The 27,165-nt window shown below is 46.9% G+C and overlaps 1 protein-coding gene across 5 annotated transcripts in view; it reads left to right on the top strand.

Moving 5' to 3' along the window:
• The window catches only part of LOC105472738 (TIAM Rac1 associated GEF 1), a 443,930-nt gene that overhangs the window by 72,553 nt on the left and 344,212 nt on the right, over positions 1-27,165 (top strand). For all 5 annotated transcript variants that reach the window (XM_071095586.1, XM_071095584.1, XM_071095597.1 and 2 more), the window contains exon 2: positions 23,414-23,533. The gene's annotated coding sequence lies outside the window, so the exon portion shown is untranslated. The remainder of the gene's footprint in view (positions 1-23,413; positions 23,534-27,165) is intronic.

Raw genomic sequence — 27,165 nt, 5'->3', positions numbered from 1 at the left:
GCCAAGGTGGGGGTCTGCACCTTTTCCCTTAGCACAACCAACCTACCTACCTTCCTTCCTTCCTTTCTCCCTCCCTGCCTCCGTCTCCCTCTCCTCTTCTCTCTCTTTCTTCCTCCCTTCCTCCCTTCCTCCCTCCCTTCTTTCCTTCTTTCCTTCCTTCCTTCCTTCCTTCCTTCCTTCCTTCCTTCCTTCCTTCCTTCCTTCCTTCCTTCCTTCCTTCCTTCCTTCCTTCCTTCCCTCTCTCTCTCTCTCTCTCTTTCTTTCTTTCTTTGTCTTTCTTTCTTTCCTTCTTCTCCTTCTTGTTCTTCTCTTGTTCGTCTTCCCTCCCCACCCCGCTTCTCTGTCACCAACACTAGAGTGCAGTGGTGTAATCATAGTTCATTGCAGCTCCTGGGTTCAAGCCGTCCTCCTGTCTCAGCCTCCCACAGTGCTGCGATTGCAGGCGTGAGCCACTGCACCAGCCCACAGTTATTATTGTTACCTTTTAGTTGGCTGGTGCTGACGAAAATCTTGAAATATATGCTTGGCAGGTTTTTTTTTTTTTTTTTTTTTTCCTGATTGTAGCATGCATTTTCCTTGGAGAGAATACAGGCAATACAGGAAGGCATAGAGAAGAAAACAAAAGTTATTCATAAATTTTGCCACTTCTGAATAGCTGCTGTGAACATTTTCACCTATGCTTTTGCTGTCTTTTTTTCTCCTGTGTGTCTATGTTCTTCCCTTGTTCTCTTTTTTCCTCTCCCCTCAGGGTAAGATTTGTGTCCCCACCGAAATCTCACCTTGAATTATAATAATCCCCATATGCCAAGGGTGGGGCAAGGTGGAGACAATTGAATCATAGGGGCGATTTCCCTCATACTGTTCTCATGGTAGTGAATAAGTCTCACAAGATCTGATGGTTTTATAAATGGCAGTTCCCCGATGTACTCTCTCTTGTCCGTCACCATGTAAGACATGAGTTTGCTCCTCCTTCACCTTCCGCCATGATTGTGAGGCCTCCCCAGCCATGTGGAACTGAGTCCATGAAACTTCTTTCCTTTGTAAATTACCCAGTCTCGTGTATGTCTTTATTAGCAGCGTGAGAGCAGACTAATACACCTCTCGTTTCCCCTTCCTCCCCTTCCTTTTCTTTTTTCTGTCTGTACATATGAGGATCACACAGAATACAGGTATAATTTTGTATCTCCCTTCCCTCTGCTTTGGGCGAAGCGGCCACACAGCAGAAAAGTCTCAGTGCTCCCTCATGTGACATCCAAAGACCCGAGTGGTGATGTGACTCTCATTACGTCCCAAGCTGTGGACAAAGTTCTTCTGTCCTGGGACTGCTCCATATCAAGACCACCAGGCTTTACTGGACCTTGGGCTTCCATCAGGAAGGATGGTCCAGCCTGTTCCCCTCCTTAGTGGAAAGGGTGGATGCAGGAAGTTTCCACCTGAGCCTGGCTGCCAAGCCCGTGACATGAGTGACTGGGCAATGGTCACTGAGGAGCAGTTGAATGTGAAAAAGCACAACCGAGCCCAGAGCAGCAGCTCAGGACACAGAATATTTGTCAGACCTAAATGAAGTGCTTTGTAAATCTTGCTGCCCAGGGAGGGGCAGGCTGCTGGAGCTGCTGACACACCCTTTTCCCCTGCCTCGTTCTGACCCTGTAGGATGACACAGAATAGCAGGATCGTCATTTCTGCTGCTCCAGGTTTTGAATGCAGCCTCAGACATGAGGGCAGGATGACGGTGGTGCGGCTGGCTTTCAGAGGGATGGTAGGGAGTTCCTTGGGGGCCGCTGACTGGCTCTCAGAGGGTGAGGGTTCTCATTTTTTTCCCTGGGATGATCCAGAGTGGAAAGTGTACTGTGTTCCAGTGCTGGATGGCTGGGACTCCCAGTCCTCCTACAGGGACACCGGTTTCACAGTGCCCCATGGCACCTCCCTCCCAACAGTTCATATTTTATTGTGGGTAAGAACTGGTTTTGAATGGTGAATCATCAGGTGGTAGAGGGATGGGATGTGCTGTTGGTTTCCACTCAAGGGCGTGCAGCTTGTTCCTGAGCCCAACAGGGGAGCAGATCGTGTATGTGAAGACAGTTGCTCAGAATCAGGGAATCAGAGAACCAGGCCCTGCGAACATGTGGTTAGGCGGGGTGTAGAGCTAAGAGGAAAGGTTCTGCAGCTGGACCGTGACCTTGTAAAGGGAACTCAGTCTCTTCGTGCCTGGGTTTCCTCTTCTACAGAGTATGGACTTTAGTAGCACATACCCCTCAGGCAGGTGCGAGGCTTCAGCGTGCTCATACACGTGGGGGCTTAGACCAGTATCCGGCCCTGGTTGGTACCCAGTGGCTGTTGGTGGTGGTGGTGTTGGAATTGTTGGCACCTTGCTGCTTCCCTGGGACACAAGCTGTGCAAGCCACTCCCTTCAGGAGTGTGCTGTCTCTGGAGGGTAGGCTGTCTCTGAGGATGTGAGAGCTTATTGAGGTTCCTGACACAATGGTGGCTACTGGAGTCCAACAGAGAGAATATGGTCATTAGGTGTTGGAGATTCCAGGTCTGAATTTTGATCTGTTATCCCAGAGTTTGTGTTTTGCTTTCTCTCTGTCTCCTCTCTCCACACTCTCATGCAACAGTGCATTAAATGTTTTCATTTTTTTGTCTTGGGATTAGCACGTGAATTTTATAGGCTCCTAGAAAATGCTGCAGTGAGTTATAAATTGTCCCCCGAGTAGTGCCGCCTCTTGGTGTCAGAGTCATTTTATGTTCTCCATTGTAAGATGTGAGGGTGAGAATAGCCCATGCCTGAGAAGCCCCTGGGGCTCCTTTCTGGGGACCAGTTGGAATGTGTGCGAGCCATGGAGTGAGGCGTGCCCTGGTTTGTGGGAAGACAGCGTGGTGCTCTAGACTTGCTCTTCAGTCTCTGTTCCTGTGTGGATGTGTTAATGCTACGACTGGTGCTTGTCTTAGTCTATGTTTTGCTGCCCTGAAAGAATAGAAATTATTCACAACTGGGTAATTTATAAAGAGCAGAAGTTTATGGCTCATGGTTCTGGAGACTGGAAAGTCCAAGATCAAGGCACTGGCAGATTTGGTGTCTGGTGAAGACCTGCTTCCTGGTTCATAGAAGACTGTCTTCTCACTGAGTCCTCACATGGTGGAAGGGACTGGCTAGTACTCTGAGGCCTCTTTTATAAGGGCACTAATCCCATTCACAGGGGCTCTGCCCTCCTACCCAGTCACCTCCGAAAGGCTCCACCTCCTGATACCATCACCTAGGGGGCTAGGATTTCAGGGAGATAGGAATTTGGAGAGGTGGGGCACAAACATTTAGGTGATAGCACTGGCTATACTGAGGGAACCTCAGAACGTGAAGATGGCTATGGCTGGGGTCAGGGTCCTAAAAAGTCTATCAGGCCCCCCTTCCTGGATGAGCAGGATACTGAGATTATAGGACGCACAGTGCTGTGGACTTTGGGGCCTGCTTTAATAACTGGGCCTTGAGTAGGTTTGCTACTAGAAAGTGGTGGGCAAAAGATTTGAAACCCATAGTAGTTTGCTCTTTCAGGCTTCCTCAGTCCTTTCTTTGTGTGTTTCTTCCTGATTTTCACATTGGTTAAGAGCTGCTGTTTAAGTAATGTCCCTGCCCTGGAGGCAGAGGCAAGCTGGATTAGGAGGCCACCCACAGTGCTAGCTCCATGGTGCTAGTTCAACCAGCAGGTGTTGACATATTGAGCTCATACCTGCAGGTATGTGCCTGCAGATGGACTAGGGAGCAAAGCCCACGCAGTCCCCACCCCGGAAGCGTCTTTGTGGAGTCCTGTGGGGGACACTCTAAGTGACAGGCAGTTGGGGTACAGTGTTCTTAGTGGGTGTCTTCATCTGTTTGGGTTGCTGTCGCAGAATACCATAGACTGGGTGGCATATAAACAACACGGTTCTGGTGGCTAGGAAGTCCAGGATCAGGGAGCCAGCAGATTTGTGTCTGGTGAGGGCTGGCTTCCTGGCTTATAGACAGCCAACTTTTGCCGTGTTCTCACGTGGTAGAAGGGTGAGGGAGTTCTTTGGGGTCTCTTTTATAAAAGCACTAATCCCATACATGAGGATTGCACCTTATGGCTGATCACCTTTCGAAGGCCATCACATTTCAGGCGAGGATTTGAAAGTGTGAGTTCTGCAGGGGACCTAACATTTCAGCCTATGGCAGTGGATTTTCTGACTCCTTTTCCGGCAATGACCAGGGTTCCATGATGCCCTGGTTCACTCCCTTTTTCCAAGGTTGCCTCAGATCTGCTTGGGTGTTCCTCATATTGGACCCTACCAGATGGGGACAAGGGACATTGTCTGTGGTCCTATGTGCAGATTTGTCAGGCTTTTCCTCAACTGGATGCATGGACTCTGTCATGAAGCAGTGCCTCTTGCGATATCAACTAGATTGATGATAGTCTCATTTTTCTTGAGTTTGTAGGTATCTTGAGTGCTCGCAGAGCTCACATTGCTCCTGCCCTGCATATAAAACCAATCTTGGCCCCTTGGGATCCTCTGGTTGTCCCGAAATGAATGGAAGAGACTGTCAGTAGAAGCAGCTGCTTCTACTCTTAGAAATCCACATAGCAAAAAATGAGTCTCACCATGTCGAAACTGTGACATGTGTTTGAAAATAAAGTTTTAATTAGAAGGAGCATTTCTCAGCCTCAACCTGGTGCTGGCTGTCTTAACATTGAGACTAAAATAAACTGGCTCCAACTTCTTGGCACAAGACCCACTCTGTCTTTTACACACTGAATCTCTCGGGTTGAAGCGTGGGGTGCAGTGCGTATGTGTCTTTTCAAGACCTCAGATTTCATAAAACAAAGGAGTGGGAGGGTGCTTGATCCCATGGTGGTGGGGACTGCAGCACCATTTGCTGCAAGTCCTGTTAGTTTTGGCCTACTTATGTTTGCTTATGTTTATGAAATATCTCCTTCTTTCTAAACATCAATCTGAGGACTTCATGGAAGGAGCCAGAGAGACAGCCCGCCATGGTGTGATGCCAAGACCATGGCCTTTGCAGCCAGATACACTTGGGTTTGTGTCCTTCATTTACTGGCTGTGTGGCCTGGGGCAGTCACCTAGTATTTGAGCCTCTGTATCCTCATCTGTAAAATGGGCAGAACATGTTCATTACCAGTTTGACAATGATTATATACACACAGTGCCCAGGGCCTGGCACAGTAGCTACTCAGTAAATGGTATCTGTTCTTCTTATAATCTCTTACATTGCTCTGGGTCACTGCCAAGGGCTCCCACGCTATTTTCAGTGTTACGTTGGCCTTGACTGGGGGTGCTTCTGGTTCAGCTGAGGACTGGCAAGCTTCAAATTCACTTTACCAGATGCACATGGGCAGGCAGGTGGGCGTGTCCTGAGCGTCAGCTTGCATATTGCATCACCCTTCTGTTGTGCTTCTGGGCTCCCACTCTGCGCTCTCTCCTCCAACCTCCCACCAGAAGCCATCACCAGACAGAAACAAAACAAACTGGGACTGCCTCAGAGCCAGAAAATAAGCCCTTTCTTGATTCCCTCATGCCAGGCTGATTTAGCCTAGGTGACAAGAGGGTACCATCTTTAGGTTGGTGTGCAAGGCAGAATTTCTGGTTAAGATGGGTGTGATGGGCTGGGTGTGCACCTGTAATCACAGCCCTTTGGGAGGCCGAGGTGGGTGAATCACCTGAGGTCAGGAGTTCGAGACCAGCCTGGACAATGTGGTGAAACCCTGTCTCTACTAAAAGTGCAAAAATTAGCTGGGCATGGTGGCAGGAGCCTGTAATCCCAGCTACTTGGGAGACTGAGGCAGGAGAATCACTTGAACCCAGGAGATGGAGGTTGCAGTGAGCCGAGATGGCGCCATTGCATTCCATATTGGGTGACAGAGTAAGATTCCATCTCAAAAAAAAAAAGAAAAAAAAAAAGGATGATTGTTATGGTAAGAAAAAAATATACATATGTGTATATATATGTATGTAAATACATATGTGTATATATGTATATAAATACATATGTGTATATATATGTACATATGTATACACACACGCATATACACTTTTTCCCAGTTCCTGGCACACAGTTCTCCAAACGCTTGGAATCTCTGGAGTGGTAGAATGTCTTCCTTTTGTACACTGGGGACCTCTTGATAGCTTCGGGCTGAGGGCTGGTCTCCAGAAAGACCAAACCATGTGATTAGAGGGTTGAAACTTTCAGCTCCATCCTCTCCTTAGGGAGAGGAGAGAGGGGTGAGAGATTGAATTAATCATCAATGGCCAATGATTTACTCACTCATGCCGTAAGATCTCTAAACAACAGAATTCAGAGAGCTTCTGAGTTGGTGGACACATGTTGGTCCTGTGAGGTGGTGTGCCCACAGAGGGCATGGGAGCTGAGTGCCCTTCCCCACACCTTGTCCTGTGCATCTCTAACATTTGGCTGCTTCTGAGTTGTGTCCTTGATCATAAACCAGTAATAGTAAGTCAGATGTTTTCCTGAGTTCTGCAAGCCATTCTAGCAAATTATTGAGCCTGGGGAGAGGGTCATGGGAACTCCAGAATTTGTAGTTGGTTAAGCTGAAGTGTGGGCACTCTATTTGTAGCTGGTATCTGAAATGGGGGCAATCTTGTGGGACTGAGCCCTTAACTTGTAGGTTCTCTGCTAGCTGTGGGTAGTTAGCGACAGTCTTGAATTGAATTGTAGGACCTCCAGTTGGCGTCCAGAGAGTTGGAGCATTGGTTGGTGTAAGGAAAAACCCCACACATTTGGTGTCAGAAGTGTGAGTAAAAGCAGTTCATGATGTAGGATAGAAACAGGTACCCCAACAAGGAGCTATGGCTTAACTTGGAAGTGTTGACTATACCTTTGGCATCTGGGTTAAATCTTATTGTTGTGTGTACAGAGGAGAGGCCATGTGAGGACACAGAGAGAAGGTGGCTGTCCACAAGCCAAGAAGAAAGGCCTCACCAGAAACCAATGCAGATAGCACCCTGATGATGGACTTCAGTGTCTAGGACTGTAAGAAAACAAATGTCTGTTGGTCGGGCGCAGTGGCTCATGCCTGTAATCCCAACACTTTGGGAGGCCAAAGTGGTGGATCATATGAGGTCAGCAGTTTGACACCAGCCTGACCAACATGGTGAAACCCCATCTCTACTAAAAATACAAAAAAATTAGTTGGGCCTGGGGGCTCATGCCTGTAATAGCTGCTTGGAAGGCTGAGGCAGGAGAATTGCCTGAACCTGGGAGACAGAGGTTGCAGTAAGCCAAGATTGTGCCACTGTACTCCAGCCTGGACAACAGAGTAAGACTACTCTGTCTCAAAAATGAATGAATGAATGAATGGATGAATGAATGAATGAATGTTGTTGAATCTCCCAGTCTGCTATTTTGTTATGGCAGCCCAGGGAGACTAAGACACTTTCCCTCCTGCCTTCCAAAGGTGATAGAAGGGTGTGGCTCCATTTGCAGCCACTGCGGAGGCCAGGGCTGGCTGGTGTCCCTGCCTTTACTCTGGCATGGGGCAGTGTGATGATTTCTTTCTTGTCTATGCTATTTCTAGTCTTATGTCTTCATTTAATGGATTGGGTAGCTAAGGATGAGAAAGCTTAAGCAGTTTGCTCCAAGTCACGTTAGTGTATTAGGCAATAGAACCCAAGGTTGCACCCCAAGCCTCCCTTGGGTAAATCCAAGACAGAGACAGTTAATTCTTTATTTAAAAACACAGTTCATACTGACATGTGGATGCCACTGAGTAGCCAAGAAATGAAGTGGGCCAGTGACACACTGCACTGCTTTGTGACAAAAGTAGGTTAACTGATTTAATGGCAAACCACAATGTAAGGGAAAGTGGACCCAGAAAGCTTAAGCCCTTGGGTAGCTCCTGCTACCCAGTGATGACCAGGATAGAAGAAGTGCTGCTCTTGGAGACTGAACCTTTTATCATCAGATGTTTTTGGTCTTCCTTGCAGCTAAAACCATTGCTTTAATTTAAAATCGATTGATTGGATGGTGGCCATGTGTCTGTCTTTGTGCTGGGCATTAAGCACCAAGAGCTAAAATGCATAGTTGCTGTGCAGAATTAGCTGATGCTTTAGTGGGGCCGACTAAATGGACAGTGGCCGCACTGTGTAGTAGGTATTTCCTAGGAGGTTGGAGACGGGTAATCACTGCAACTGTGAGAGCACATGTAGTGGCATCTCAGGTGGAGGGCAGACGCCGGGAATGGCTTTTCTAAAAGAGGCAAAACAGGCAGGGAATCCCAGTGGGGAATAGGGTTGCAGGCAGAGAAAATGTGAAGTGTATGAATGTGGAGATACGGGGGAACACCCAACTTGGAGGACTTTGTAGGCACTTACAGGTACTGTTTCTTTATCTTTCTTCTCCCCTTCTTACCCTTCCTTTTTCCCTTCCATCAGTGGCGTATTAGTAAGTGGGCTTCTCAAGGTGAATAAAGAGGCTTGATTTGTAGTGTTTTGTCAATTTCTATGGTGTAAATTTTCCCATCATGGCCAATTTCAAGCTATCAGTATGATGTCAGCTGGTCTACAAAATTCCTAAAACTGTAACAATTGGTCACAAGCCTGTACGGTCCCACTCCAGCAGATCTCTGCCTTCCATCCATCCATCCTTCCTTCCATCCATCCATCCATCCATCCATCCATCCATCCATCCATCCATCCATCCATCCATCCGTCCATCCACATACATAATTATAACCGAACAGAATCACAGGAATACATCATGTTACAGATTTTAGAGTTTTTAAAATCAAGTCCTCTCATTTTATAGACAAGAAAACTAATGTCTAGAGAGGGGAAGTGGCTTTTAAAAATTCTGTTCATTGAGCTATTAAGACCATTTTCTCCAGAATTCAAGTAAAGAATATGGTTTAGCAGTTCTCGAGTTGAAGCAATGTGGAATCTCAGTTGTGCAGAGCCCAGTTGTGACAGTCCTAATGCTCACGAAGCTGTTTTTGTTCCTTGTCTCAGTAGTTGCTTGTTCCCAGCAGGCTCACGATTTCTTTCACAGGTGGTTAAAAATGTCCTTGTAGAAATCACATTCTTTTTTTTTTTTTTTTTTTTTTTTTTTGAGACGGAGTCTCGCTCTGTCGCCCAGGCTGGAGTGCAGTGGCGCGATCTTGGCTCACTGCAAGCTCCGTCTCCCAGGTTCACGCCATTCTTCTGCCTCAGCCTCCCGAGTAGCTGGGACTACAGGCGCCCACAACCGTGCCCGGCTAATTTTTTGTATTTTTAGTAGAGACGGGGTTTCACCGTGGTCTCGATCTCCTGACCTTGTGATCCGCCCGCCTTGGCCTCCCAAAGTGCTGGGATTACAGGCGTGAGCCACCGCGCCCGGCCAGAAATCACATTCTTTTCCTAGTGCATAGCAGATAGTTTCAGAATCTAATTTAGCAGTTGGCTCTTAATATTTCTTGAGTCTTCGGTGTTTCTGGATTTCATTTATCTCTTTTTGGGTGATGTAGACATCTTTCCTTTAGGATTCCAACTGAAGCCATGCATTTGGGATGTCAGCTAACTGCCTTCACCGCGTTTGTGTTGGGCTGGATTTCCTTGACACATCTTTGGGGTTGAAACACTTTGGCTTCTAACAGTGTGCTTTGGAGCTTTTGGAAAGATGAATAATTGATCATTGTTTTGGTGGTCTTTAAATTGTTGTAAACTCATAGGTAGGGGGTGATTCTTACCAACTAAGAAGTTTTATTTTGAACAAAAGAGACAAAAAGAAAAGAAAAAAAAGGACACATTGGCTGGTGAATACTGAATGTTCCAGAGGACTCCATTTAAAAGTAGTTTCTATGCTATAATGTTGAGTGAAAAAGTCAGTCGCCAGGATATGGATTAGGATGTGACTTTCGTAAAAAGTAGGCAAACAAATTGTAAGTTAACCTCTGGGGAGTGACAATGAGGATTTGTTCACTCTGAACTCTACATGTTTCTGTATGGATTGATTTTTTTAAACTTTTTAATTACAAGTAGGTAATAAAGCAAATCCAGACTAAACACAAAGCTTGGTTCTATTTTAAGAGGACTCATCTGGGAATGGATGATAAACTTTTTATTGTCTTTTTAAGGCAATGTGCCATTTGCCCAATGCAAGGTTTACATGTGTCTAGTTTATAAATTGTTAATAATCCTAGAAACAATTCATTTTGCTTGCTAAAAATTAAAATTGCATAGCTGTTTACACCTGCTCAATAAAGCCAGTAATCTAACCTTAAACGTCACTGCGAGTTCTCCCTTCACCTCATAATTTATTCCCAATTCTTTCCTAATGAGGTTAATCACCTGCGCGCACACACTGCCTAAGCTGGTTATTATTCTGGACTCCCAATGGTAATTCATTCTAAGAACCTCGTGGAGATACTCTGTGAACTAACATAGGGCCTTTCTGTTTCTTTAGCATTTCTTGACTGTGAGGCTCTCAGCTGCCTGGGACACGGAAAGTCATTAGACTTCACTTGCTTCCTGGGAATAGCATCATGCCATGATACCAACGTGCTGCCTTCCTTCCTCTTTCCTCCTAAATGAACTTCCTTCATGCAGTTGGCAGTTCTGTCCTCATCTTCAGGATGTCCTCTGGGGTTCCTGAACTCAATTTAAGAAAAATGCATTTAGAGTTCGAGACCAGCCTGGCCAACATGGTGAAACCCTGTCTCTACTAAAAATACAAAAATCAGCTGGGCATGGTGGCGTGCACCTATAATGCCAGCTACTTGGGAGGCTGAGGCAGGAGAATTGCTTGAACCTGGGAAGCAGAGGTTGCAGTGAGTTGAGATTGCGCCACTGCACCGCAGCCTGGGTGACAAAGTGAGATTCCGTCTCAAAAAAAAAAAAAGCATTTAGTTCCCTTTCCTGAGTCGCTGAACATTTGAAAAGGTGGGGAATGTGTGGATATTGTACAAGAATCGGTCAAATAGGCCGGGCGCGGTGGCTCAAGCCTGTAATCCCAGCACTTTGGGAGGCCGAGACGGGCGGATCACGAGGTCAGGAGATCGAGACCATCCTGGCTAACACGGTGAAACCCCGTCTCTACTTAAAAAAATACAAAAAACTAGCCGGGCGAGGTGGCGGGCGCCTGTAGTCCCAGCTACTCGGGAGGCTGAGGCAGGAGAACGGCGTAAACCCAGGAGGCGGAGCTTGCAGTGAGCTGAGATCCGGCCACTGCACAGCCTGGGCGACAGAGCGAGACTCCGTCTCAAAAAAAAAAAAAAGAATCGGTCAAATCAGATTGTGTTAGTCTAAAATGGAAAAATAACTCTGACTTCTTATTCAGGCATTTGCCAGCAGATTGCCTCTCCCAACTCTTTCTTATAAAAGGAATTTCAGGAAATATGTGCCTTAGGTAAGTGATGTGTTATTGATGCGAGGCCCAATTATGATTACGCTCGTGGAGGAAAATAGTTCTTCTATTTCACAGACCGTGGAAACCTGCCTCTGATTAGGTTGACCCATATGAATTGCCAAATTGAGCTACCAAAAGGGCAATTTCCCCCAGTTCAACCTAAGATTGCTTATTTGCTGAGTTGTAAGCGCAGGAAATACGTGTCTACATTAAGAAAGGACATGAGATGGGTGTGCTCTAAGGAAGCTAGGCATCCCTTTTTTATTTGAACCTGTCTCTAATGGTTAGTGTTTACTTAGTTGACACTTGGTTTTTGCCTCACTAGCTTTCAGAAAGTATCTAGAGCAAAATTCGTTGCCTAGCAACATCTTCCAGCCCAGAAGGGTTGGAGAATGGGTCAGTGATTAACAATTATATACAATCAAGTTTAAAAATGCTTAGCAGCCAGCAACATTCCTGCTCTGACCACCAGGAAGCATCAGCATTCTACTGCCCTGGGTTTTGGGCTATTGTAAGTAAATTTATTGCAGTTGTGATCTTGACTTCACGGTGGCAATTAAGAAAAACTGTTCTGGACTGAAATAGGCTCATGGCGCCCCTCTGTGCATGGATCGATTTTGCAAAAGCATCTGACACCCATCATTTGGTTGGCTGCCTGTCTGGACACTCATCCCCTTGGAAAACGAGAAGAGAAAATGAAGAATCTGGATATTTATGATTGTTGTCATCTCAACAAATTGGCCCCTATTAGTGAATCTGTAATTTACTAAAGAACAAGTACACACAAAATGAGTGACAACAGCTCCCTTGCTCAATCCAGATCGTTCTTTCAAGAATTACCAATGCAGTGCAGATGTTCTTCCTGAAATGGCCCAAGCCCTTAATCGTTTCTCTTCCTTCCGTTCCAGCAAAAGAGAAGACAAATTTTGCATCAGCCAGTCCTTACTTAATCTTTCTGTCAGCACAAATATCGATGGTGTAAATCGTGAAAATGGCAGTAAAGCTCGGAGACGTTTTTATAACTCTGGCAAAGCTAATAATGCACATTTCATTGTTGAGAATCATTGAGTTTAATTGGCTAATCAATTTTTAGGCCCTTTCCATTTGTATTTTGTTTAATCAACAAAAATAAATCGCCCTGCCAACCTTGAAAGACCCAAGTTGGAGAACAGTGGCAGATATTTCGTTTGTCCTGCTAAAAGTGCTTTTCCAACAGAAATGTCTTAATTGAAGATGATTTATATTCAGAAGTGCTGATGTTTTATCATTTGTCTAAAGAAGGAAAAAGCTGTGTAAGCAGGCAGTAGGCAGCCGTTTTAGGCATTGTTTTAGACATTTGTCTACACTCTTTATCCTTCAGATGTTTATATAAAAATGACCTGCCCTAGCCTTTCTTGCTAATGATTCGGACATCACCTCATGAAGTGGTTGTCAAGTTGTTCCCATGACTTTCGGTTAGAATCAGGATTTGCTGAGAACTCCAGGCCCAGATTGTTTCGCTGTTTTCTCTGCTTTTCCTGACTCCTGCTCTCTGGGCCATGGCTGGAAAATGGCTGACGTCTCAGCATTGGAGGACAGGCCACATGGGTGTGCCCTGGTTAAGTGCGCTGATTCTTGGTTTCTTGGCAGGAAAACACTATTTCCGGCTGGTCATGATGTCTCAGGGCACCCTGGGGCCTTGATCTGGGTAGGTGACATGCTTTCTGAGAGTTGCAAGAATGTAGTGTTTGCTTTGATTGCCTCCTTTGCACCCCAAGGAAGGGGAAGAGATGGAGAAAATAACATTGATTTAATACCTACATGGTGTAGTCTCATTTCTTACAACAATTCCAGGAAGTGGTCAAATCCTATGTAGCTGGTGAAGAAGATGAGTTTCAGAGAACTTCATAACTAAAATAGCTCACAGCGCCGGATGCAGTGGCTTACTCCTGTAATCCGTCATCCTAACACTTTGGGAGGCTGAGGAGGGGGGATCGCTTGAGCCCAGGAGTTTGAGACCAGCCCGGGCAACATGGAGAAACCCTGTCTCTACAAAGGAATACAGAAATCAGCTGGATGTGATGGCGTGCACCTGTAGTCCCAGATACTTGCGGGGCTGAGGTGGGAGAATCACCTGAACCTGGGGAGGTTGATGCTGCAGTGAGCTGTGATCACACCACTGCACTCCAGCCTGAGAGACAGAGTAAGACCTTGTCTAAAACTAATAATAATAATAATAATAATAATAAACCAGCTCACAGTAACTTATGTGTGGAGCGGCTGCAGTTTGAATCCTGTTCTGTTGGTCTCTAATTGTCTTCCCATTTCACTGGCTGCAGGGAGCTGGAAAAGTTCCCCTCCCTACCCCAAACAGGTTTTCCCTGTAGGGCTCCCAGGCCGCAGGAACTGAAGAATAATAAAGGCTAAAGGTTGGCCAGGAGCGGTGGCCTGTAATCCCAGCACTTTGGGAGGCCAAGGTGGGTGGATCACCTGAGGTCGGGAGTTTGAGACCAGCCTGACCAACTTGGAGAAACCCCATCTCTACCAATAATACAAAATTAGCCGGGAGTGGTGGCGCATGCCTATAGTCCCAGACACTCAGGAGGCTGAGGCGGGAGAATTGCTTGAGCCTGGGAGGTGGAGGTTGCAGTGAGCCAAGATTGCGTCATTGCACTTCAGCCTGGGCAACAAGAGCAAAATTCCGCCTCAAAACAAAACAAAAAAAGACTAAAGGTTTGTAAGTGCTTGTTGTTTGCCACTTTTCCAAGAGCTTCATATATATTAATTCATTTACACCTCACTTGCCTGTTAGCTGCTGCCATCCTTATCTTACAGATGAGGAAACTGAGGCACAGAGTGCCTGGGGCTGGACCAAGGTCGCATGGCTAAGTGTTGAGGGAACCAAGATTTGAATCCAGGTGATCTGACCCAGAGTCCGTGCTTTTAGGATTCTACCTTTCATTGACTGTATCCTTACTGGTTTAATATTCTCTGATAAGATTTGGATACTTGTTCCCTCCAAATCTCATGTTGAAATGTGATCTCCAGTATTGAAGGTGGGGCCTGGTGGGAGGTGTTTGGGTCATGGAGTGGATCCCTCATAAATGGCTTGGTGCCGTCCCCATGGTGATGAGTGAGCTCTCCGTTAGTTCACGGGAGAGCTGATTGTTTGCCGAGCTTGGCACCTCCTCTCTCTTGCGCTCTCTCTCGCCTTGTGACATGTCTGCTCCCCGTTGGTCTCTGCCGCGAGTGGAAGCTTCTTGAGGCCTCACCAGAAACAGATGCTGGTGCCATGCTTCTTGTGCAGCCTGCAGGACCGTGAACCAAATAAACCTCTTTTCTTTATAAGTTACCCAGTCTCAGGTGTTTTTTTATAGCAATGCAAGAACAGACTAATGATTCGTCAAGTCTCCAGTGCACCGAGGCACCAGCTAAGGTGACAGAGGAAGGGAAAATAGTGATTTGATGGAACTTATTTCAGACTTTGTTATGGACAGTGGAGGCCACTGATTTAGTGATTGTCTCAATTCCTGGCTCACTCAATGATCTTTGACTGTACTGGGACCCCTTTCCTGCTACTTTTTCTCTCCACTTCTGATTGTTTTCCTTGTGTGCCCCTGCTAAAGGTTTATTTTCCATGAGTCCCTCAGACTGACGGGAGGCCAGCTGTGCTCCAGGGGCCACCAAGAAGCCAACATACTGACCTGAAAATTACTCCCAAGGGCAAAAAAAAAAAAAAAACCAACCTTAAATCAACCTGCATCTAATATGTAACTCAGCAATTTCTAAGCCATGTTGGTTTTTTTTTTTTGAGATGGAGTCTCGCTCTGTTGCCCAGGCTGGAGTGCAGTGGCGCTATCTCCGCTCACTGCAAGCTCCGCCTCCCGGGTTCACGCCGTTCTCCTGCCTCAGCCTCCAGAGTAGCTGGGACCACAGGCGCCCGCCACCACACCGGCTAATTTTTTGTATTTTAGTAGAGATGGAGTTTCACCATGTTAGCCAGGATGGTTTTGATCTCCTGACCTCATGATCCACCTGCCTTGGCCTCCCAAAGTGCTGGGATTACAGGTGTGAGCCACTGCGCCCGGCCGCCATGTTCTTTTTGTAAGTGAGTAATTCTCGGAAGCCAACAGAATGGGAAAACCACAGAAAATGCCTGAAACTCCACAGCATCTTTCTGTTTACCGAGGCCATTCGCTTGCCAGCCCCAGACCATGCATCTTTGATACCAGGGTCAAGTGATGCCTGGATTGAGCGAGGGATGAGGAAGAATTTCCACATTTGATTGCAGTGGGAAGGCCCGCAGCAGGTCAGATCAATTACTATAATAACGGTGAAAATAACTGCAGAGGACAATTTCTGATAAGTACACCATGCCAAGCTCTGTTCGAAGCATTCTGCATTTCTTAATCCTTAATCCTCCACCAATCTTGTTAGCTAGATGCTGTTATTATCCCCATTTAATAGATGAGAAAATCTATGTTAAAAGCGCATGTCTATTGTAATTGTATGAACGTTAAGTTACGAAACCCATCTTAGGATCAAGGCCATGTGCTAGTAGGCTCATGGGCTGGTGGTGCCAGTGTCTGAAGCACAGAGGCCTGTTTGTTAAATGGTCCTTGGAAACTCACTGAAACATGCGGGACATATGACAGCCAGCATCTATTGAGTTATTGCTGCATACCAGATGCTGTTTTTATTTATTTATTTATTTATTTTCAGACACAGTCTTGCTCTGTTGCTCAGGCTGCAGTGCAGTGGCATGATCTCGGCTCACTGAAACCTCTGCCCCCGCGGTTCAAGCTATTCAATTCTCCTGTCTCAGCCTCCCGAGTAGCTGGGATTACAGGCGTGTGCTACCCTGCCCTGCTAATTTTTGTATTTTCAGTAGAGATGGGGTTTCGCCATGTTGGCCAGGCTGGTCTCGAACTCCTGACTTGAAGTGATCTGCCTGCCTCAGCCTCCCAAAGTGCTGGGATTCCAAGTGTGAGCCATCGAGCCCAGCGCAGACACTATTCTGAGAACTGTCTTTGAATTTATTTATACCTCACAGAAACAGTACTATGATTATGATCATCCTGATTTATAGATGAGGAGACTAAGTCACGGAGAGATGATATAACTTGCCCACGGCCATCCAGTCAGTTCATGGCAAGACCCAGCGTCCACCAAGGCTCCCCATCCAGGCTCTTAACCACAGCATCTCTGTGCCTGTGAGCTGAGGACACTGGCACAGCAGGAAAAGGGACCGCGGCATGGGAGGTGGAGACCATCGTAGGGCTCCCTGTGGACCCAGGACTCCCACCCCTCTCAGGTGGCATTGCCTGCTGGCTTGCCACTCCCTTCATTAATTAATTATTGCCTGCTGGCTTGCCACTCCCTTTATTAATTAATTAATTATTATTATTGTTATTTGAGACGGAGTTTCGCTCTTGTTGCCCAGGCTGGAGTGCAATGGCGCGATCTTGGCTCACTGCAACCTCCGCCTCCTGGGTTCAAGTGATTCTCCTGCCTCAGCCTCCTGAGTAGCTGGGATTACAGGCAAGTGCCACCACGCCCGGCTAATTTTGTATTTTTAGTAGAGATGGAGTTTCTCCATGTTGGTCAAGCTGGTCTCTTAACTCCCAACCTCAGGTGATCCGCCTGTCTCAGCCTCCCAAAAGTGCTGGGATCACAGGCCTGAGCTACCTCACCTAGCCCTTGCCACTGCCTTTGGGCAAGGGCCCTGTGGAACTGGGAAGTTGATTCCATCAACTTCCCTTGTCACCTGCTGTTTGTTTGTACCCATGATCACCCCTGCAAGGAAGAAAACAGAAGAACTTTGATACTTATCCTAACACACTTCTGAAGGCATTTCCTGGGTCTTGCTGACATACAAAGCACATTTTCTACTTTATACCACAATAGCCCTATGAGGTTCATTCTGAATGATTGTGTCTGTGTGGTAAAGGGGGAACCGAGCCTAGTGGGAGGGAGCTGCTGATCCTCCCAGCATAGCTCCCGAGGGGCGGATATGGGCTCCAGAAGGGTTGACTGCTCCCCACCTGGGGCGGGAATCTGCAGACAGCTCCGGGCTTCGTTGTGCCCACCTGGGCATTTCCTGTGTGGTCCACTCTGCTGTTCTGTTGTCTCCTGAGTGTTTTTTCCCTCCTGGTTTGCTGCCTGGAGGCTCTCAGCAGCCTGGAAGTTTTCAGAACAACACGATGAGATTTTCCCCAGCCGGGGAACTGTTTTTGCTGTTGCTTGTGCATCCGACACCTGCTGGGCTGATGAGCTTTGCAAATGTCACTGAGTGTTGAGAGGGAGCTGTGAGAGATTTGCAGGAATGCACCATCCCAGCTGCCCCCTCCGGGGTGGGCGGTGGCCGGAGTTGGGGGGTGGTGCTGGTCCTTCCTCCAGCCCAGCACCCCTTGGCAGGGGAAGAGGTGCCTTTCCTGCTCATGGAGCTGACCTGGGTGCCTGCCACGTACCAGTTGCTCGCTCTTCTCCTGGGGAGACAGTGGCTGTTTCTACGTGGTTTTTCTGGCAGCATTGTCTCTTAAAATTTTTGGTAACCTTTTGAGGATATAGAAACATTTTGACCTTTTCCTTTCTGGATTTCTCTTTTCAGAAAAATGCACACATACATACACACAATTTTGTGTAGAAAATTCGAAGTTTTAGCCAGGCGTGGTGACTCATGTCTGTAATCTAAGCTACTTGGTAGGCTGAGGCAGGAGAATCACTTGAACACGCGAGGCAGGGGTTGCAGTGAACTGAGCGTGCCACTGCACTCCAACCTGAGTGACAGAGCCAGACTCTGTCTCCAAAAAAAAAAAAGAAAAAAAAAATTCAAGGTTTTCACTGACACTCTTACACGTGGAGTCTCCTCAGACAGTGCTCCACGCCTACCCCTACCCATGCCTGAAAATCTAGCTTAAAAATCAGGTTCTCTGTTTCTTTCCTCTCCATTGAGGGCAGAGATAGAAAATCGAATTTGAAATTCTCTGCCCCTCTTCTTCTACTGTTGTCAGTCAGAGGCTTGGCAGGAAAATATGGCACAGTCACAGGTGACAGAAGAGAGTCACGAGACACGGTGTTTCCACAGAGTTAAGAAGAGCAGACTGGCTGGGTGCGGTGGCTCATACCTCTAAGCTTAGCACTTTGGGAGTCTGAGGCAGGAGGATTGCTTGAGCCCGGGGAGTTCGAGACCAGCCTGGGCAACATAATGAGACCCTGTCTCTACCAATCCTCCCCGCTGCTGCCCAAATTAGCCAGGTATGGTGTGGTGGTGTGTGCCTTTAGTCCCAGCTACTTGGGAGGCTGAGGGGCAAGATCATGTAAGCTCAGCACGGGAGTTCAAGACTGCAGTGAACTATGTTCGTACCACCGTACTCCAGCCTAGGTGACAGAATGAGACCCTGTCTCAAAAAAGACAGGGATTGGGTCCCCTGGGGCAGCAGGAGGAAGCCCCTTTGTTCCCTAGAACTGAAGCCTGAGAGAAACAGGGACTTGAGATGAAGAGAGCTCCAGGTGCTGCTGTGGGGAGGAAGCAGGGTGTCAGTACTCCTACTGTCTTGACCCTCCTCCTACCCTCATCCCTGCCCTGGGTGCCTCGCCAGGGCCAGAAGGTGAGGAAGGGCAGCCTCTCAGGCACAGATCCCAGGGGAAAAAGAGGGAACGTCACCTGAAGGGCAACCCGAGAGTGTTTAGCACATCGCCCTTCTAGGTTCTTTTTTTTTTTTTTTTTTTTGAGACAGAGTTTTGGTCTGTCACACAGGCTGGAGTGCAGTGGCGCCTACCCGGGTTCTCGTCATTCTGCTTCAGCCTCCCGAGTAGCTGGGACTACAGGCACCCGCCACCACGCCCGGCTAATTTTGTTTTTGTATTTTCAGTAGAGACAAGGTTTCACCTTGTTAGCCAGGATGGTCTCCGTCTCCTGACCTCGTGATCCACCTGCCTTGGCCTCCCGAAGTGCTGGGATTACAGGCGTGAGCCACCACGCCTGGCCTTTTTTTTGGTTTTGTTTTTTGAGATAGTCTCACTCTGTTGTCCAGGCTGGAGTGCAGTGGTGTGATCTTGGCTCACTGAAACCTCCGCGTTCTGGGTTCAAGCGATTCTCCTGCCTCAGCCTCCCAAGTAGTTGGGATTACAGGCATGCACCACCACGCCCGGCAAATTTTTTTTTTCTATTTTTTGAGTGGAGATGGGCTTTCACCATGTTGGCCAGGCTAGTCTTGAACTCCTGACCTCCAGTGATCCACCTGAGTTGGCCTCCCAAAGTGCTAGGATTACATGCGTGAGCCACCATGTGTGCCAACCCTTCTGGATTCTTAAATAACTTCTGCCCAGCAAGTAGATTGCACTTTTGAGATCAAGGAAGGCAGTTGTATCATCTTTATTTATTTCTACTTTTTTTTTTTTTTTTTTTTTTTTTAAAAGAGTTTTGATCTTGTCGCCCAGGGTGGAGTGCAATGGTGTTATTTCGGCTCACTGAAACCTCCACCTCCCAGGTTCAAGCAATTCTCCTGCCTCAGTCTCCTGAGTAGCTGGGATTACAGGTGCCTACCACCACGTCCAGCTAATTTTCATATTTTTAGTATAGACGGGGTTTCACCATGTTGGCCAGGCTGGTCTCGAACTCCTGCCACAGGTGATTCACCTGCCTTGGCCTCCTAAAGTGCTAGGATTATAGGCCTGAGCCACCGCACCTGCCCTATTTTTACTTTTATTATTATTTTAGAAATGGATATTCTGTAACCTTGAACCCTGAATTCGAGCAATCCTCCCACATCAGCGTCTCAAGTAGCTAGGACTAAAGGCATGCCACCGCACCTGGCTTATTTATTTATTTATTTATTTATTTATTTATTTATTTTTTGAGATGGAGCCTCACTCTGTTGCCCAAGCTGGAGTGCTGTGGCACGATCTCGTGTCACTGCAACCTCTGCCTCCTGGGTTCAAGCGCTTCCTCGGCCTCAGCCTCCCCAGTAGCGGGGATTATAGGCGTGTGCCACCATGCCCAGCTAATTTTTGTATTGTTATTAGAGACAGGGTTTCACCATGTTGGCTAGGCTGGTCTCTAACTCCTGACCTCGTTACCCGCCCGCCTCGGCCTCCCAAAGTGCTGGGATTACAGGCGTGAGCCACGGCGCCCGGTCTTATTTTTATTTTTTAAGAAACAGGGAGTCTCACTCTGCCACTCAGGCTGGAGTGCAGTGTTGTGAACGTAGTTCATTGCAGCCTGGAACTCCCGGACTCAAATGATGCTCTTGCCTCTGCCTCTGAAGTAGCCAGGGCAACAGGTGTGTGCCACCACGCCCACTTAATCTTAAAAAAAGTTTTTGTGGAGATGGGGTCTTGCTGTGTTGACCAGGCTGGGGTCAGCTTTAAATGCTTTCCTTTGGATTTGGGGATCATGGAACTTTGTTTAACTTTGCTAGCGTAATTTAGTAATTCTGTTAGTGATCGCAGGCTTCCTGGTTTTTGCCAGAGGCTTTTAAATTCAGTCTTTTAGTTTCAGTTTTTGTTTTTGGCCTATTTTATTTGTATGCTTGTCATTACAAGGCCACTTTGAAAAGCATCATTATCTTCACGATGATGAATCAATCTGCTTCGGTATCACAGGGAATTGTATGTAAATTGCTCACACAGCATTATGTGCAAACGTAGTTTCCTCTTATTGTATGGTAGCTTGATGTTTAGAAACGGCCATTTCTAGATTTTGCAAAAAAGCGCAATAATTATAATTATACTTGGGAAGAAATGGAGAAACTAGAAGGTGTTATGCGGTGTCAGGTATTACCGGGCACCAGCTATAACTCACCCCGCTGAGCTTGGGTCTGGGAAAGCTGGGACGTCTGGATTCTGCTCTTTGCTCTGCCTAGTACTTCCCTATTGCCTTGGGCACCACCTCGAGGTATCAGGAACTCTGTTTGTCCCTGGAGTTACTATTACGGATAAAGACTTGCTCCTTGACCAAACTTGAATCCGGCTTCTCTGAGCCCCCTTCGCAGCTAGACCTTTAGCCCACCCCCACCTTCCAGGCTTTCCCAGCTAGTTTTAGCAAGAATCCTGCTAAAGTTAGAGAGCTGCTAGATGAGTTTAGAGAGATATCCTCTATTCTGGATGTCTGATCACACCTGATCAAGTTCCTAGTTCCTATCCTTGTTGTCTAAGTCAAACTGCCTTCAGCAGGAATCCTGTTAAGTTGATTTAGCAAGACTCCCCCTGACTTTAATGTCTCTTCTTAGTAATTTCCCCTCCACGGACGCCACCCCCTGCTCATTGGCTACAGATCTCCAGACGTCTTTGCTGTATTTGGAATTGAGCCCACTCTTTCTCCCTGTTGCTATGACCTTGACACCTGTTGTAGTAATCCTAAATAAAGTCTGCCTTACCATGTGTAAAAAGTGTCAGAATAATTTTTTGCTTTGACGTGACCCATCATAAAACCTTGGAATTGATTGGGATCCTCAGACCTCTAGTTCAGCCTCGCCTGATATCAAGACCTGTAAGGGGATCACTGCTCACTGCCAGGGGCCCAGTCACCGCGCTTACAGGCTTGTTCTCATGGTTAAGAAGCCCTGCCTTGGTCTCAAGCCTGAAGTCTGCCTCAACTTTTACTCATTCGTCTTAATTCTGTCTGTCTTTGAAACCTGTTTCCTCCCTTATTAAGATAATATATTAGCTTTTAAGTAAGTATAGTGGCACACGCCTGTAGTCCCAGCTACTCGGGAGGATCGTTTGAGTGCTGGAGTTTGAGGCTACAGATCATGCCACTGCATGCTGCACTTAAAAATAAGTAAATAAATAAATAAATAAAAATAATAAAATAAAATAAGAATATATTAGCTTTGAAAATTTTAACCTTTTTTTCTTTTTTCTTTTTCTTTTTCTTTTTTTTTTTTTTGAGACAGGTTCTTACTCTGTTGCCCAGGCTGGAGTGCTATGGTGCAATCACGCAATCATGGTTCACTGCAGCCTTGACCTCCCAGGTTGAGGGAATCCTCCCACCTCAGCCTTTCTGGTAGCTGGGACTACAGGTGCACACCACCGCGCCAGGCTGATTTTTTTCATTTTTATTTTTAAATTTATTTTTATTTTTTTAGGCAGAGTCTCACTCTGTCCCCCAAGCTGGAGTGCGGTGGTGCCATCTCAACTCATTGCAACCTCCGCCTCCTGGGTTCAATCAGTTCTCGTGTCTCAGCCTCTCAAAGTGCTGGGATTACAGGCGTGAGCCACCGCCTCTGGCCATTTTTTTGTTTTGTTTTCGAGATGAAATCTTGCTCTATCACCCAGGCTGGAGTGCAGTGACTCGATCTTGGCTCACTGCAACCCCTGCCTCCCGAGTTCAAGGGAGTCTCCTCCCTCAGCCTCCCAAGTAGCTGGGATTACAGGTGCACGCCACCATGCCTGCCTAATTTTTTTATCTTTAGTAGAGACAGGGTTTCACCATGTTGGCCAGGCTGGTCTTGAACTCCTGACCTCAAGTAATCCACCCACCTCAGCCTTCCAAAGTGCTGGGATTACAGGTGTGAGCCACCGTGCCCAGCCTGTATTTTTTATCTTTTGAAGAGACAGTGTTTTGACGTGTTGCCGAGACTGGTCTTGAACTCCTGGGGTCAAGCAATCTGTCAGCCTCAGCCTCTCAAAGTGCTGGAACTGAGGGTATGAACCACTGCGCCTGGCCCAATTTTAACCATCTTAAGAAAATAAAAATAAAAATAAAATAAAAACGTATTACTCATCTTGTTTCCTTGAACTGGATTCTGAGCCTGGTTTGAAACTGTGTTGCCGACCTGGGATTATTGTTAGTTACTGTGGAAGGCTGTTAGGGTGATGCACCGGGGTTGACTGTGTGGACTCCATCTTTGTTTCAAGGTCCTGGATGGTTCTGCTCCTCTGCTTCTAATTTTAAGGCCTTTCTTTCTTTCCTCTGCTATTAGCAATGGCTGTTGCTTCCTCTGGTAGAGTTTTATAAATGACGCATTTCTTTTTCTTCTATGGAATAAAATGGATGGGCTTTGTGGAAGCTGTTTGTCACTCAGAAGTTTTTTTTGTTTGTTTGTTTTTCTTACCTTCCAGGTTGATGGTCGCGTTCCAGATGTAAACAGCTTCAGAAGCCTGACCATCATATGGTGAACAGTTTACACTCTCATATACGCCCTGTCACGTGCTTTGAAGGACTTTCTAGGGGCATCAAGGGTACGTGAATACATTTGCTTTTTCACTTGTCTATTATCTAGCCCCAAATCTGTGCCTGCTATTTGTTGATTTTCACCCCGTTCTTTTTTTTTGTTTTTTTTTTTTTTTTTGGAGACAGAGCCTTACTCTGTTGCTGGAGTGCAGTAGCACTATCTTGGCTCACTGCAACCTCCACCTCCCAGGTTCAAGCCATTCCCCTGCCTTGGCCTCCTGAGTAGCTGGGATTACAGGTGCCCGCTACAATGCCTGGCTAATTTTTGTATTTTTAGTAGAGACGGGGTCTCGTCACGTTGCCAAGCTGGTCTTGAACTTGTTACCTCAAGTGATCCGTCTGCCTCAGCCTCCCAAAGTGCTGGGATTACAGGCGTGAGCCACTGTGCCCGGCCTCTTACTTCCTTTTTAACATGACGCTATTCTGTTGGAAATGAGGCAAGAGCAAAGTCAGGGAGACCAGTTAGGAGGCGACAGTGATGAGGGTGCTGGCAATGTAGCCGGTACTGGCGATGGGCTGCTGGTGGTGGAGATGAGGCAGATTCTGGAACCCTTTGAGGGTCGAATTGGCAGGGAATTTGCTCTGGGCGGATTGTGAGGTATGAGGGGAAGATGTGTCCAGGAGAGGGAAGAACCCATGTATTTGGGGTTTGTGAAGTGACAGTGGTTGATCACGGCTGCTCTGGGCTCTTCTTGGCCCTTCAGCAGGTAGGAGTTCAAAGCTGGAGTGCAAAGGCTTATTGTCTGAGCGCTCATTGAGTAATTGATTAGTTCCTGGGTGGGGTAATTCCCTGGTAGACCAGTTACCTCATTTGAATTGGGGACCACAGCCTGTGTCCCCAGCCCTGGTGTGCTGCTAGACACAAGAAGAGGCAGGCTGGCCCAGAGTGGTGGCTCATGCCCCTATAATCCCAGCACTTTGGGAGGCCGAGGTGGGTGGATCACCTGACGTCAGGAGTTTGAGACCAACCTGGCCAACATGGTGAAACCCTGTCTCTACTACAAATACAAAAATTAGATGGGTGTGGTGGCAGGTGCCTGTAATCCCAGCTACCTGGGAGGCTGAGGCAGGAGAATGGCTTGAACCTGGGAGGTGGAGGTTGCAGTGAGCCAACATTGCGTCACTGCACTCCAGCCTGGGCAAAAGAGTGAGACTTGGTCTCCAAAAAAAAAAAAAAAGTGGGTTTAGGCAGGCAGTTTGGAGAGGTCACTATAGAACTTCTAGGGGGCCGGGCACTGTGGCTCACGCAGGTAATCCCAGCACTTTGGGAGGCTGAGGCCAGCGGATCACGAGGTCAGGAGATCGAGACCATCCTGGCTAACACGGTGAAACCCGGTCTCTACTAAAAATACAAAAAAACTAGCCGGGCGCGGTGGCAGGCGCCTGTAGTCCCAGCTACTCAGGAAGCTGAGGCAGGAGAATGGCGGGAACCCGGGAGGCGGAGCTTGCAGTGAGCTGAGATGGCGCCACTGCACTCCAGCCTGGGCGACAGAGGGAGACTCCGTCTAAAAAAAAAAAAAAAAAAAGAACCTCCAGTGGACATGCAGTTCAGGGGACAAAGTCCATGACAGAATGTCGCTGCTTCTGTGAGGGAGAGGCCCTCGCGTCTTGAGAGTTGTGGTTGTTGAGAAATGATGCCTCCCTCGTATTAGATTGGTGCAGAAGCAATTGCAGTTTTTCCATTACTTTCAGTGGCAAAAACAGCAATTACTTTTGCACCAACCTAATACCTCTAGACTTGGTTTTTGTCTTACAAGAATACTCCTGGGTGTAATCGGCTATGCCTGGTGGATACATTCGGATCAACTGGATCTCTTTGCTTATTCCTGCTGTATTCTTTTTTTTTTTTTTTTTTTTTTTTTTTTTTTTTTTTTTTGAGACGGAGCCTTGCTCTGTCGCCCAGGCTGGAGTGCAGTGGCCGGATCTCAGCTCACTGCAAGCTCCGCCTCCCGGGTTCACGCCATTTTCCTGCCTCAGCCTCCCGAGTAGCTGGGACTATAGGCGCCCGCCACCTCGCCCGGCTAGTTTTTTGTATTTTTTAGTAGAGACGGGGTTTCACCGTGTTAGCCAGGATGGTTTCGATCTCCTGACCTCGTGATCCGCCCGTCTCGGCCTCCCAACCTGCTGTATTCTTATAGGAGTGTCTTAAGTGTGTCTCTGCTTCACTCCTCCTTTCTAGCCCTCTGAGAACTAGAATAGGGGTCAGCAAATCACAGCCTGTGGGCCTGTTTCTGTAAATAAAGTTTTATTGGAACACAGCCATACTCCTTTGTGTACGTGTTATCTATAGCTGTGCTTTCTTGGTACCATAGCAGAGTTGAGTAGTTGTGAAATATGGCCTATAAGGCCTGAGATCATTACTATTTGACCCTTTATTTTAAAAAAAAGCTTGGTGATCTTTGGGTTAGAAGAGACACAAAGGATAAATAAGGCCATAGTAGATGGATCACACAGAAGTACTCCTTGTCCCAGACACACTGTTCAGCCTTGGTACATGTGGATGTGAAATTTGTAGCTCACAAACTGTGGCTTAAAAGTATCAAAACTGGCCGCACATGGTGGCTCATGCCTTTAATGCCGGCACTTTGGGAGGCTGAGGCAGGAGGATTGCTTGAGCCCAGGAGTTCGAGACCAGCCTGGGCAACATGGAGAGACCCCATCTCTACAAAAATATAGAAAAATTAGCCAGGCGTGGTGGCGCATGCCTGTGGTCCCAGTTAGCCGGGAGGCTGAGGTGGGAAAATCACCTGAGCCTGGGAAGTTGAGGCTGCAGTGAGCCATGATCACACTACTGCACTCCAGCCTGGACAATAGAGCGAGATCAGGTCCATACACACACACACAAAAGGATCGAAATTATTTAAATTTTCCTTATTTACTCTTGTAATGTGAGACATTATCCTTATATTTGAAATGTAATTCAGCATGGGTAGGTTCACACTAAATAATGGTGTCCTTTTACTTCATCGATAATTGAATGCTGGCAGTCCCAAAATTCAGCATTTTTAATTTTTTTAATTTTTATTTTTTTGAGAGAGGGCCTCTCTCTGTTGCCCAGGCTACAGTGCAGTGACGTGATCTTGGTTCACTCTAACCTCTGCCTGCCAGGTTCAAACAATTCTTCTGCCTCAGCCTCCCGATAGCTAGGATTACATACATGCACATCACGCCCAGCTAATTTTTTGTATTTTTAGTAGAGATGGGGTTTCATCATGTTGACCAGGCTGGTTTCGAACTCCTGACCTGCAGTGATCTGTCCGCCTTGGCCTCCCAAAGTGCTGGGATTACAGGTGTGAGCCACTGCACCCAGCCTCAAATTCAGCATTTTGAGACCCGATTCGCTGTCCCCTCTTCCTTTACAGAGTAAAGCTTTCTCTTTCATAGGAGTATGCTACCATGTGGTTTGTTTTATTTGTGTTTGGTCGGGAGTTCCCCATGTTTTTATTGACTGTTTCATGCTAAGAGCTTTCAAAATAAGTAGACTTGTATTTTTTTCCCCCTAAATGGAATTCATCTTGTTTTATCTAAGTTATTCATTTTGTCCTTTGGCTATATTGCATGCTACATTATAATGGATGGCTATTGAATTCTTTATGTAAAAAAAATGAAATAGATTGAAAATTTAAAGGACTTCTTTTTT

The sequence above is a fragment of the Macaca nemestrina genome, chromosome 4 (genome assembly GCF_043159975.1).
Source record: "Macaca nemestrina isolate mMacNem1 chromosome 4, mMacNem.hap1, whole genome shotgun sequence".
NCBI lineage: Eukaryota > Metazoa > Chordata > Mammalia > Primates > Cercopithecidae > Macaca > Macaca nemestrina.
This window is presented reverse-complemented; position numbering and strand designations above follow the sequence as displayed.